General features: G+C 39.6%; 1 protein-coding gene across 1 annotated transcript in view; it reads right to left on the bottom strand.

Annotated features, from left to right (window-relative positions):
* LOC138242549 (antigen WC1.1-like) overlaps positions 1–15,099 on the bottom strand; it is a 621,195-nt gene that overhangs the window by 201,500 nt on the left and 404,596 nt on the right. The window lies entirely within an intron of this gene.

Below are 15,099 nucleotides of genomic sequence, written 5' to 3'. Positions count from 1 at the left end.
TCACAACCCTCGGCATGACTCCGCTGTGTTCTGCTTTAGACAAAAGGGGGGAAAAGACTTCTTTCATCACACGTTTTGCACTGTTTACGGTGTTTGCAGTGCTCTTTCTTAAATGAAAACCAGGAATCGGCACCATATGAGGTGACACTAGATAATATTGGAACAAGTAGCCTCGCCATTCCATGCGTGACGTGAGCAAAGTGTAATTCCTGTCTTTATAGTGTGCTTGTTAGAGACTTAGCTGGCACCCAGAGCGCTTTAAATCCGGGAGTCAGCAGCCCAAGACAAGAGAGCTTCCTTCGTCTATGTTTTTTGCGTGAAGGGGGGAAACCATGCGTGTGCTGCAAACGATCTTAATATCGAAGTGCCGTCCCACATAACCGATCCGAACAATCTGCTTTACAGAGGAGCACTGCCGGAGCTTATGGTTGGCAAACTGAAGACCAGGCCGACCTCTTCTGTGACTCTTGAACACTCAATCTCAAGATTGTGAATTCAAGCTCCACGCTGGCGGGAAATTCCATAGGTAATGATCACATTTTCTTGCATGCTAATCAAAATAAATATTAAGAAACTTTTCCCCATACCAGTTTTTTACAAAAGTAAAGGCACATGGCACATGTGTGCCACATCACGACCGAGTTTAGTGACAACTACCTCAGAGATTGGAAGCTGGGTAGTTTCAGATCAGATCACTTTTTTATCAAAGGTTCAAACAAACCCGAATACCTTTGCAAGAGAAATTTCAGAATCCCAGTCAAACCCAGTACGTTTGCTGGATCCCTCAAATTCAGCTGAACTACAGCACAGATCTGCAGTCCATGGTTAGAATACTGTGGGTGCGTTGCATAAGCCATACTGCCCAAAATAGTTCTAAAACAGGAGATGCATTCTCGTTTAGGAATGTGAGATAAAGTGAAATGGTCTGGGAAGAGTCCTACGTTTGAACAGTTCAAAATAGACGTAAAGGGGTATTTATGGACTCTTTCGAAATGTAAGAACAAGCTGTGCGGACCTTATCTTTATTTACCTTGTGTAATCTTTTTTCATAAAGTGTAATTGTGTTATAGCATGTGCCCCTGCCGATGTTATTGATATTTTATATGTGCTCTTGTTTGTATTGTATGTAGTTTTATTGTTTTCAGCTGACTTCATATGAAAGGGAATGAATTGCTTTTTCACAGTCTCTCAAGAAACTCAGTTTTAATGCCCTCCATTTTAATGTTGGTTGTGCTTGCGTGCTGCTTCTGTCTGTGAAACTTGAATGTTCTGCTTCTTCACACCGAATCATTGGCAGGGGTTGAGTTTATATAATAATTATAATAAATAACTTTATTTTATATTGCACCTTTAAAGGTGGCAAGCTATATGAGAGCGCATGTAACAGCACAGGACACCCAGTTAGGAGCTCACACAGCTTTCAGCTCAGTGTGCAGTGCTCTCTTGCCTTCCTGAAGATGACGTTAAATTAGTTAAAATCATGTGATAGTTAACAAAGCTTAATAGTGAAACAGCCAGCACAAATGGTTGCGTTTGTGATTATGTCACTTCTCTACTACAGCAGTGTCGATAAAAGAAACTCTGAAACCACTAAAGCACTGCACAACTGAATTCGGGAGAATAATATTAGGGATTCTGAGCGATGTCTGCATACAAGCAATCCAATACAGATGCTGAAGTCTTTAAATATTGACTCTCCCTGTTGTGCTGCCTTTTCCTTGAAGGAAAACTATTCAACTGGAAGAATGTTTATCGCAGGTTTAAAACTTGCTGTTGCTATTTGGAGAAATCCACAAACTCGTGTTTTTCTTGTGTTTTAAAAGACAGCCATACCCACTGACAAAATAACGACACTGCTGCTGATTTTTTCCGGAGCCGAATCACAGTTGACCTTTGTGAGCCAATTGATGAAGCCGACCCTGTGAATACTATGGCAGAAGGTGGAAGAGCGTTCAACTTTATAACTACCGCAACCACAGGAACAACAGCAAGAAGCAGAATCAATTTCCCATTGAATGGTGCTGTTGTTTGAGGTATGCGTTGTGAACGCATGCAGAGAATCCCACAATTTCTTCTAATCTTGATAAAGTATTCCTGATGGAGCGCTGTGTGCAAAGATTTCATAAACTGTACTCCTGCTGACAATTCGGTGTGAAAAAGCATAGCATTCGAGTTTCACTGAAAAAAGCTGAATGCAAGCCAAAAGCAATATTAAATGGAATTGACAGCACACTACGATTCGCACTGACTGAAAAGTTATCTCGGCAGCTGTTGTTCCCTGCATGAAGCTGAAAGGGTCAATGAGCATTTCTGTTGAGAAGACAAATTAAAGCTTTTTTTTGCCTTGATGTTGAGCTGACAAAGACTATCTTGAAAGATATCCCAATCTCTCGACAGACTGTCGAATAAATTCTTAACTGATCATATTCTCATCGGAAGCAAGGTCTTAACATAGAAGAAACTGGCAGCAGCGGAATTTGAACCCATGACTCCAAAAAGACTGTAGCCTAAAACCCAACACCTTAGACCGCTCAGCCACACTACCTTCTGCAGCACATGCCTTCCTCACATTACTCAATTAAAGAACACTGGGCTTTAGCTCTTGTCCAACATGGAAATGACTGTACCTTCGTTTTATGAGATATTTCCTGTCACTTGGTGAAATCTCAACTTCTTTGGCAGCTCTGAATATAGTTCTTCTTTGGAGCAGACTTCAGACCTTTTATTTAATTTATAAAGGAGGGTGCATTCCAAAATGTGTAATTCCTGTTTTAGAAAAGCTCTGGGCGGTGTGTCTTCTTTTAACGCACAAACAGTTTTCTAACTTTATACTGTAGATCAGTGCAGCTATCGTACTGGATTTAGCTGGGATTCTCACATTTTTCTTAAGAAGGTATTCAGGGTTGCTTAAAACTTGAATAAAAAAGTGATCTGAAACTACCTACTGTACCTTCCAATCTCTGATGTTGCTGTAACTAAACTCGGATGTGGTCTTTTGCAGATGTGCAGTGTGCCTTTACTCTTGTCGTATTAAACATTACCTCTGTTGTTGGGCAGAGTTGAAGGGGAACAAACTGCACAGAAAATTACGGAACGATAAAATGTTTCTACACTTCAAAATGTCCCTTTAAAACCCTCCTCACACACGTCGGTGTGGGGAGTGGGCAGGTAGAGAGGTTTTACAGATGCTCATGATATTTCTCATGGGGTGTTACCTGTCGTAGTATCTCTCTCTGCGCCTCTGCGGCTGAAGTGTGAGGTAACGTTTTGAACAGCCTCTTTGTCTTACAAAACAAGAAATGAAAATCAACTGGTAAATTGAACAGTGCAGTAATCAGCAAAGTATACATTAGGAAGCAATTAAACAAAAGATTAGCAAAAATTGAAGTTGAGTAGATTGGAGAAAGAAATTAATTCTATTTGTAAGCAAACGAGAACCCACGCTGGGCATGAATCACACCAATCTTTCCGCATTTCTGAAACGTTTGATTGAATTGACAAAGAAATCCTCTCCCGATCTTCATCTTTGAAAAGGTTAACCTTTTGAGCCAGCAGGTGTAACACTGCAAAGCTGCCTGTTTCTCACAGATGTTTGAAGCTGTAGATAACATTTTGCATGTTTGGTGCCATGGCTTAGCTGGTTAGTGTGCCTGAAAAACAAAAGATCCTGGGTGTGAATCGCAGTGGTATCTATTCATAAACAGCAGGCCAATCACTGCCAATATTTATGGAGCTCAATTTAAGGATGAAAGGATATGCATGTGTTACAGCTTTCTGCAGGTGTTTTATGTTTTAGCACAAGTGTTTGCTCTGTGGCACAATGGAGGGCGTGTTGGACTTCTAGATGTTAATAGAATTAAGTCATTCAAAGGTTGTGGGTTGGAGTCCACCCAGAGTCACATGTTATTTTGATTCAGCTTTCGAAATCCTCTAGGGATTGGTGTTGATCAAGTCAAATAAAGGACTTCTTCTGAGTCGACAGTCGAAAATGAACAAGCGGCCACAAGGGAGAAATTAGCACTGGACAAGGTCGGTGATCGCATTATTCCTATCCTGTAGTCCTTGCACTGGTTCCCTGTCAAGTTTCATGTCGACTTTAAAATCCTCATGCTCACCTATGAGCCTCTCCATGGCTTGGCACCTCAGTACCTGTCTGAGCTCTTATTGCCCTACTCCCCTAATCGCAACCTTGGCTCTTCTAATTCTGGTCTCCTATCTGTCCCCCAAGCCCGTCTACACTCTACGGGTGACAGGGCCTTCTCCGGTTATTCCCCCAACCTCTGGATCTCTATCCCCAAGGATATCAGAGAGTCACCTTGTCTAAACTCCTTCAAATCCAGACTCAGAGCCTCCTTCTTTAGAAGAGCCTTTAATTAACTATTCTTTACCCCTTTGCTCCTACTGTATTTAGTACCACAATCTACAGATGCAGCCATTCAAAATGGGTGAGGTATTTCGCGGCATACCCCGGTGGGCGTGTCACGGTATCACGCGTTTCACGCATTTCACGTGTGTCACGTGACTAACTATCCGGCGTCGCCTTGTAAAACCGCCAGGGGGAGCTTAACCTCTCATGTACAGCATTTGAGCGTTTAATTTTGAACTGTGTATTACAGCATGTTAATCATCAGTCATTAAAATGTTGGTATATTTTATGAAAGCAAGATTGCTCAGTTGGACAAAAGTACACAACCTACCTTTATCAGAAATATTTATGCATCAAAGCCTTTACTGAAGATATTACTAATAGTATTAATAATGGATGGCTTTGGACAAGCTGTATACTCAAAGTATAATTTCTTTAGCACATTTGTACAAGCACTTGGAATCTGTCCAAGCCATACTTTGTCAGGCATTTTGTTTTACTTCAACGGGCATAAAAACTTCCTTGCTTTTAACAGGGCGTTTCATAATTTCTAACTACGAAAATGATTTAAAATGCGACACCTATCATTCAACTAGAGCTTAAAATATCACAAGGAAAAATACACACCGGTATTCCATTTCTCCCTAAACATTGTAAGCTTCGAAGTCTTTAACTAACGTGATACCGGAGTCAACAAGCATACTTTTAGAATTTGATTAAAAGGGAATATAATATGGAATCGCGTATCTAAAGAATTTAATAACGGTATGATTATATCTGTGTACTGCGGCAGGGCTGTGTAGGGCTGTTTCGCCTGCTTGATCATGCGAGCTGTCTTGTAGCCTACTGGTCTAGGTGCATGACTACCAACTAGCAGGTTGTGTGTTCGAATCCAGCTGGTGATGGACTTTTCATTTTTATTTATTTATTTTTTAATCGCGTAACATAAACATATTACCGTATGCAAACTGTACTGTATACAATATGTATATGTATATTTAATGTCTTAACTGTGCCCGTTTAAGTATTGAATATTCATATCTAATTTTACCACTGAAGGGAAATCTTAACATAAACATACGGTATATGGCTGGTCTCGGTACTTTAAAGAAAAAAATACACACCGGTATTCCATTTCTCCCTAAACATTGTAAGCTTCGAAGTCTTTAACTAACGTGATACCGGAGTCAACAAGCATACTTTTAGAATTTGATTAAAAGGGAATATAATATGGAATCGCGTATCTCAAGAAATTAATAACGATATAAATATATTCATGTTGCAAAAGAACTGCAACGGACATAAAAACTCCCTTGCATGGTTTCATTACGACCAGAATCGGTCTTGAGATATTTTTAAATTGATTTACAGTATTTGAGAGGTATGTCTTAACACCGATACTACAGTGCTTAAGTACTGCTCATGTATATGTTTCTAGGTTTATATTATGCATTTCATACGGTCAAATTACTTTTGAGCAACTAATAAGAAGCGCGAAACGGTATGCGTTTTACTTTCGTTTTGTGCTGGGACCCGTGGATTGATTAGAGATATCAAGTACTGTACATACAAGTCATTTTTTAAATGTTGTAGTTCGTCTTGAAAATATGTTACGAGTACATCATCTATCAACAATTACACAGGTTCTGTTTCCATATTGCGGATTTTGGTTACTTAATATTATTTTCTAGATTTCACGTTGTGAATATGATGGGATGTCTGATGGGATGTTTCTAAAAATCCATCCTCTGTAAAACGTCTTCTCTAGTTGTCCTGCATATGTATTCGCTAATGAAGCTGTGTGTTCTGAGCCTGGATCTCTACATTTCTGTATGAACCAGCTTAGAGGGCTAAAGACAGCTTGTGTTTAAATTGACTTGATGTGACTTGTTCTGTGCCAAGTCACATTATTTTATAGCGTTTTTAAAGCGTTATCAAATACGGTGTTACTGTAGTTTACTGAGTCCCATGTCACATGGTCTGTGATTGAAACCTGTAAAACCGGTTTAATTCGTCACAGCCAGCACTCTTCAGGTGTGAGGGTCTTCTGCTCAGAATGAAACGCTAAAATGTTTGTGTATATTCTAATGGTAGTGGGGGCAGGGTGTGTGGGAACACCCTGCATTGGAGATCTATGTTCTTCACACCTGAAACATTTTCTCTGAAAGGATTTTCTTCGCAGTTTAACCGATCTTGTTACAGCATGTTACAGTTTACTATTATTAACCATATTAATTTTAAGTGCTTAATGTAAAATCTTGTAAAAATATATTTTCATTGTTCAAATATACATTAATATACATTAAGTCTGACTATCATATAATAAGTTAAATACAAAACTAAAGAAAAAATAGGGTTAAATATAATTCAAAATATTTTGCTAACAATGTTAACTGTTTATGAATAATAAAATGTATTAACTAAGGAGTAGGATGGCACAGTTGTTAGTATGTTTTTTGTTTTGTTTCTTTTTCTTAAATACAACAGTAGTACCTGATGTCTCAGTGGCTTTCAAAATTAAATTATGCATGCAAACCTGTGAACTAGAAAGATAACTAAGATATCCATCCATTATATTCCATAATATCCATGAAATATATGGCGCTGAAATACAGTATGTGTGACGCATAAAAGACACCAAGGGATTGGGTGAGCTCCCATCACAAAAAAAAAACTGCAAACCTGCACTACAGCGACCATAGTACAGTATGGAGACCAAGGCGTTTTACGGGAAGAGACGGGGTGCTTCTGCCGCCCCAGCTTCCAAAGAGCGAAGGGTAAGCAAATACAGCAGACTTCATCTGAAATACGCGATTACAGCGCATATTACAAGGTATTATTGCCGTTTTGAATTTTAAATTCAATTATAATTATTTCTTCGTAGCCTGTTCTTCAAGAAAACACCGCACGGGCGAAACGATCTACCACCAGGACAGTAAAAAAGAAAGCGGTAAGACGGAAAAAAAGAAAAGTTTATTTTGACTTCTGTTCCACGACTGATGAATACTACTGTGTGACTTTATTTCTTACATGAATTATGTTATTTTGCCACAGGCCGTGGGTCTCTGCTCTCGGCCACTGGCCAGGGTGCCAACCTGTAGAAGCAGCACCTGTATGGAGACATTTCGGCAGCAGCGGGAGCATTACGATGCATTACTGGGGAGGATTGGGAGGCTAGAGTTCCAGCAGTCAAACAGTTGAGCAGCTGTCTCCTGAAAAGTGCCTCTCCCCGCCGCGCAGGCTGCAATGCCTGGCGGAAGCTCTGCCCCCCGCAGAGCACACACCGCCTCAGGACACTCCATCCCGGCCTCTCAGTTCACCACCGCGCAGGAATCTGTTGATGCTGTCCCCGCCGGCTATCTCCCCCCAGGAAGCACAGCGGAATTCACAGATGCCAGTGGGACGAATAATTCTCCCAGATGTCCAACTGCTACCCATCACCCAGGAGATGGAGGGGGGGTTGTACTTGCAGTGCATCGGCATAGACGGGAAAGCAAGAGCCGACCGCTACGCCGCCCTCGTGTTTCGAAATCTTGTGACTTTTGAAATTTACTGGGGGTGGACCACGTCTGTAAATTTCGATGGGTCCAGAGGCAAAAGTGCCTTGCCTTGCAATCTCCGGGAAACCATTAGTACGATGGTGAATCGGAGATTCTCAACCCTTGCTGCGTACGACTGAAAAATAATTCGTGATCGGATCAACGAAATGCTTCGTAGGAAGAGGCGGTCTTTTCCTCTTGTCTAACAGTCTGTCCACAAACAAAACATTCCTGTTAGACAAGAGGAATTGAAAAAAAAACAATTTTGTCAATGAAAACCGGTGTGTGTGTCTCTCCCTGCTGGATGTCCCTCTCACAAACTGCTGAATGAATAAAATAATTTTATTGAAAACGAGTTTGCGATTGTCTGGTCTTTAAATTCTTGAGATACGCGATTCCATATTATATTCCCTTTTAATCAAATTCTAAAAGTATGCTTGTTGACTCCGGTATCACGTTAGTTAAAGACTTCGAAGCTTACAATGTTTAGGGAGAAATGGAATACCGGTGTGTATTTTTTTCTTTAAAGTACCGAGACCAGCCATATACCGTATGTTTATGTTAAGATTTCCCTTCAGTGGTAAAATTAGATATGAATATTCAATACTTAAACGGGCACAGTTAAGACATTAAATATACATATACATATTGTATACAGTACAGTTTGCATACGGTAATATGTTTATGTTACGCGATTAAAAAATAAATAAAACTGGAAGGTCCAGCACCACCATTATGTTTATATGGTTGTTTTTGTTGGTTGGTTGTTATTATGGTTATTAATAATACGATCTATAGTTGAAATCTGAGCCTAAATAAAAAGAAAAAGCAAGTGATTAGGTTTATGAGCAATCTAATTACATATTCGTTTAAAACGCTATATAAAATAAAGTTTATTATTAATTTGCTGGACAGAGCGGTGAACATTATTATGCATAAGACAAAGATAACAATCCTGATCAGTTTAGAAATCTGTGTACGCTGTAAGGTTTTTACTTCTTAAACTTTTAAAATACACGTTTTGAATAGAAAGAAATCCTCTTCCTGGCACAGTGTGTATAGCAAACCAGCACGTCTTTTTTCTCCAATCAGAGGGGTGTCAGATAGTGTCAGCCAATCACCATTCTGCGTTGGGTAGCAACGGGTGACTGTTCTCAGGCGGAAGATGTAAACAGCTTAATGTTCGTGTTAAATAATTTTTTTTAATTCAATTAAACGGGCACAGTTAAGACATTAAATATACATATACATACTGTATACAGTACAGTTTGCATACAGTAATATGTTTATGTTACGCGATTAAAAAATAAATAAATAAAAATGAAAAGTCCAGCACCAGCTGGATTTGAACACACAACCTGCCAGTTGGTAGTCACGCACCTAGACCAGTAGGCTACAAGACAGTTCACATGATCAGGCAGGCGAAACAGCCCTACACAGCTCTGCCGCAGTACACGGATATAATCATACCGTTATTAAATTCTTTAGATACGCGATTCCATATTATATTCCCTTTTAATCAAATTCTAAAAGTATGCTTGTTGACTCCGGTATCACGTTAGTTAAAGACTTCGAAGCTTACAATGTTTAAGGAGAAATGGAATACTGGTGTGTATTTTTTTCTTTAAAGTACCAAGACCAGCTATATACTGTATGTTTACGTTCCAAAATTAATATCGTTTAAGGCCTTCACACGCATTACAGTATGCTCCTATTCTTTTTATGCTCAGCTACTAAGATTTCCCTTCAGTGGTAAAATTCAATATCTACAACGGGCACAGTAAAGACATTTACAGTAAGTCTTTCTACGACAGACCAACGGACCACGAGTCCCCCTGTCGGTCAACCAATCACGCACCGCGGTACCCCGTGTCATCATACCTGCGGTATCTGTACCGCGGTGTCTGTACCGCGCACTTTGAATGGCTGCATCTGTACTGTCTCCTTTAACTGTGTATTCTCATCCTGCTTATCTTGTGTATTTTTTCATTGTATTGTTCTAATTCTGCAAAGTGCTTTGAGAAGCCACCTTTAAAGGTGCTATATAAAGTAAAGTTTATTATTATTATTATTAATAATGAACAGTGCATTTAACACTGAGCACACTTGGTCCTTCTTTGAGAAGGACTGCAGGGGTAGGGAACAAGCTTTTCACGTGTGTTGTTGAAGACCATATCATCACTTTGTTGCAGGAAATGTCTGAATGCCATCATCGGAGTAAGGACAGGATCAGGGTTCGGGGAAGTCTTTTTGATGCCTGAAACTGTGTGGTTCCTGGTTGTAACGGCTGGCACTCTACACCTAAACAACAGAGAACACAGTTGACATCGCTGAACTGCCTAGCGGACATTTTGTCGCCTTCTTCTGACCTGTATTTAAAGCAATTCTCTAAAAACGTGGCACATTATATCTGTGGTACCTTTATGGAGGGTGAGCGCACTCATAAGGATCATAGATTCGATCACAAGCATCTAAAAATTAGCGTGAGAAAATGACATCACGCTATAAGGTTGAATGGCACGAGTTCTCCTTTTCCCTCTGTAGAAAATGTGTGTTTTAAAGGAGATGTCATGTTATTTTTTTGCCAGACAAAGCCATGCCGTAAGAACAGTGTGGTTATTTAAATGTATTGGTATGAAATTGGTTTAAATCAAAGGGATGTAACAACAAAAAATTAAGTGCTTCTTAACACAGAGATAGTTGGAGATATTTGGCAGCAGTGGGATTCCAACTTACGTCCCCAAAGAGTCTGGACCTTTAATCCAGCTCTTTAGAGTGCTCGGCTGCATTAGCCCTGACTGCCTCATACCTCACACTGGCTCAGAGAAAACTGGGTGGCTTGCAAAGACTGGTAGGAGAGGAAAGGAATAAATACTTATTTTTTATCTGCTAAAAGAAAAAAGGAAATATTTGATAATTGTCTAGCAGGTGTTTTGATCAAATTATTGTAATGCAGTGGCAGGTACAATTAAGGTATAATATGTACATGAACTGAGTCTGAAATCTGAGTCGGTGATGGCAACTGACTATCACTGGAGGACAGTTCATCATGAGTGGGTAAGCCTGCATAATGAGGGAGAAGAGATTGGCCTCTGTGACGCAGTGTCCAGTGACACTAACTATCTGTCCTACTGTTCTCTGCTAACGTAGAGGGTGAATGTTGTTTAAGGTGAATGTAAGGTTTCTTTTTTGTAAAATATTTTCGAGCACATTTTTGTTGCTGAAACTTTATCTTGTGCATTTGAATTAATTCCAATATTGTCACCTAATTCTATACATTGTTTCATCAGACTAGAACATTTAGAGGAGCTCAATTGCATTCATGAATTGCATAGTGATAGTATTTCTTGTCGTTTAAATATTTCAGTCAAAAATGCAGAGAAGGTGCTCCTGTTTTCACCATTATAAAAACTGTGTTTCACCGGTAATATTTACTCTCATAAAAGTATTGTAATTGTATTGTTCTGTTCTGTGACAGTCTTGAGTGACACAATCCTTCTCTTTTACTGCACTACACTTCTCCAGGAGCCAGTTCAGCACAAGAGGATCCTCAGTCAAACAAACACTGCAATAGCTTGATAAAAGACACTTCTCATCCTTTCTCTTAGTGTTGGTGCTACTATTCTATGCAAAGGAGGTGCCTTGACAATTAAAGGAGTCTTCATGAAGGTGTTAATGGCAAGCTCTCCACTGGCAATTGACCGGGCTGTTGAAGAAACCAATCTCATCCAACAACCATACAAATTGCACAGCTTAAGGCACATGAAGCGAAATTTGTGAGCAGATAGACACAAAACAATGTCGCTTCACATTATTTGCAAAGCTGTTTTGCTTGTCTAACCACCTCTTCCTACTTTGAAGTGAGCACATATATTTTATTTTCTTCTCTTATATTTTCCTTGATATTTTACTATCCCTTTCCCCCATGTGGAGATGAATCCACATCCAAAACCCCATGTTTCACCCTGCATTTGTGCCAGTTTTACAATCTGGGTAAAAGCCTGCCTTACACAGGTCTAGTGGTACAATCAGTCAGTCTGTGTTACTTATATAGCTGTGTACAGTGGAGTCATGCTGAGGTTATAAGTTCAAGCCTCCCCTGGAGCCATTAAGTCTTCTGGATGTTTTTCACTCATAAAAAGTTCATTCGCCGTAGCAGTTTCACTGTAACTTTGCAGGTAAAATATTCTTAATGAGAATAATATTTTGTATGCGATAAATAACCGCACCAGAAAATATTGGAGAGAAATGGCTTGTCGCGCTATTTGCAGCAGACACTCAGACACAGAAATGTCCTGTTATTAAAGAAAATTTATGAAGAAGAGGTGTGACATCACTGCAAAGGCGATATTTTCTGATGTCTGTCTTGGTTAATAATCATTTGCGTGGGAATTACTTCTGACATTATTACTAATACTGATAAAAACAGAGAACTCACAGCTCTCTGGATGTTGGTCTGGACTCTAGAAAGTGTTTTTATTTGCAAGCGGCTCTGGAACTCAACACCTGTTGATGGGTCACTTCTGTCAGACACACCAGTGGAACCCAAGCCCACCTACACACACATTCACACACACTGATAGATATACTGTACACCTACACTCTCACACACATTTACACTCACAGACACATCACACATTTATACACACAATCAGACACTTACACACTCACATATATACACTCACACATGCTATCATCATTAATACTCACATAGACGCAGGCACTACACACACTAACAGACATACCAACACATACACTTACAAATATAAAACTACCCACTGACAGAAACCACACACTCACAGACACACACCATACACACACATTCAAAGGCATGCATTCACAGAAACAGACACTACGCATACTCACAGACACACAGACACACACTTATAGACACCAAACACTCAGAGACCTCACACGCTCACACACTAACAGCCCACACACGCATAGACACCACACATGCACAGACATGCACCCACACACGCACAGATACCACAAACACACTTATCCACAGATACACAATAACTAAAACAAATATAAATACTACTAATACTACAACAGTAACACTATCACTAAAACTGACACAAACTACTAATAATAACAGTAATGTTGTTACTAAAACTAACATTACTACTAGTGTTAATACTCTAACAGTAACACAATAATTATAATTAATATTAACATGAATATGAACATTAAAACTAAAACAATCAGTAGTGCCACTGTCATTAATACTCACATGAACACTAGCATTAAAACTACCAGTTGTACTCTCACTAATATTAACATGAAGACACTGATATTAGTATTAGTTGCTGCCCGTGACGTCACACCGCTCTCTGTGACAAATGCGAGACACTTAAACGCGTGCAGTGACGGAGCGCCTGTCGCCTTGGTTACCATTCTTATGATTTATAAACACTGGAAAAATGCATTTAAACTGTTACTTACATACATTTATGAACTTGAAATATAATTTTCTAGCTCTAGGATACAGTTACCTAAATAATAATATGAATAATCATTGTTTATTTTCAGATTGAACATTATTAACCCTATCTATCTATGAATTGGCTACATTACTCTGCTCTCCTCCCCACTGATAGCTGATGTGTGGTGAGCGTTCTGGCGCACTATGGCTGCCGTCGCATCATCCAGGTGGATGCTGCACATTGGTGGTGGTGGAGGGGAATCCCATTACCTGTAAAGCGCTTTGAGTGGAGTGTCCAGAAAGCGCTATATAAGTGTAAGCAATTATTATTATTATTTATTAACTGTTTTTTAGATATTTAAACAGGATCAAGAAAAGAATCAGTACTCACCAATTGGTGAAGTTAATCGATTTTTCTACGGTTCTTCAGTTGAGATAATTGGTTGTCGATAGATAAGTGATCAATAACTCTTCTCCGTGCGCTCCGTGCGCCTCCCGCACTCTTTCTCTCTCTGATCCCCGCTCTCTGGCTGGATTCTGTGACGTCACAGCACTTATTCTGACAGAGCATAGTGCGTCTCTGCTGTTTTTGTGTGTCTTTTTCAGGAATGCCAGAGGTACTCGAAATGTTGCAAAAAGAAAAGCGTCTTTTTCGTTTTGTAAAAAAGTGAGTGCTGATTTTTATTTTAAACAGGAAATGCATGCATGTTGAAACACTAAATTCTATAAATAATTGAGAAATAATAAAGCCAGGAAAACATATATGTAAAAATACAATTTGATCACATAATTTACTCCATTACCTGTTTTTTTCTGTTGTGTTTTTTTTCTCTTGTACCTGTTTCTGTTCCTCTGGTTGTAGTTATATTTGTAAATTCCATACGTTTAATTAAAAAAAGAGCGCGTCTCTGCTGGAGGAGACTCCTGTCCGGAGCCCGGAGGGCTTTTCATACAAATATAACATCTCCCCCCAAAAAAAATGGGCTGTGAAGAGAGGCAATTTATAACAGTTGGAGGAGGAGAGCGACAAACCGAGGAATGAAATTCATTAAACAGAAAAAAAAGTTTACTTCACAGATTAATGCGTTACAAAGCGTACCCACGTGGAGCAGTAGAGAACGAGCACGAGTCCCTGAAATAAGTGCTTTTAAGGGTTTTACACGAATCATCAGAGTATAGAACCTAGGAGGATCAGACTCATGTTCCTGGAGGTTAAAATGTGTATCCTGGTTTCATTTCCACCCAGCTCTCAGCTCTATAGGTAGTCTGATGATTTAAATTAACTGTATAACTGTTACAAGACTTCATCTAATTGCACATTTATAAGACTGTCTGTGAGACACTTGTGAGAGCAGCTGATTCCCAGGTCTGGTGTAGAATCACCAGAGCACTGCTCAGAGATACAGACTGGTCAACTGGTCACTATTGTAGTCACGACCATCGGCCCATTGGCTACTAACAATCAATATACTGATCAGAGTGTCAATGCTGCTGTTTATTACATAAATACTAATATAATTCCACACTCACTTGTGTTATAAAACACTTAAAAAACATGTTTGGAGGCTGATATACAGTAAAGAAAGTAATACTGAAGGGAAGGAAGTCCTGGAAAGGGTTAATAGAAGCTTCTTGCTTCTGACCTGGAACAGAGCCCACAGCTGACAGATCAGTGACCCCTGAGCCCAGTTCACAGAGAGGAGAACCAGGAGCTCTTTTATGTCTCTAAGAGGGCTGGGAGGAAGGATAAAAGGGGGAAATGTGAC

Source organism: Lepisosteus oculatus, chromosome 14 (assembly GCF_040954835.1).
Source record: "Lepisosteus oculatus isolate fLepOcu1 chromosome 14, fLepOcu1.hap2, whole genome shotgun sequence".
NCBI lineage: Eukaryota > Metazoa > Chordata > Actinopteri > Semionotiformes > Lepisosteidae > Lepisosteus > Lepisosteus oculatus.
This window is presented reverse-complemented; position numbering and strand designations above follow the sequence as displayed.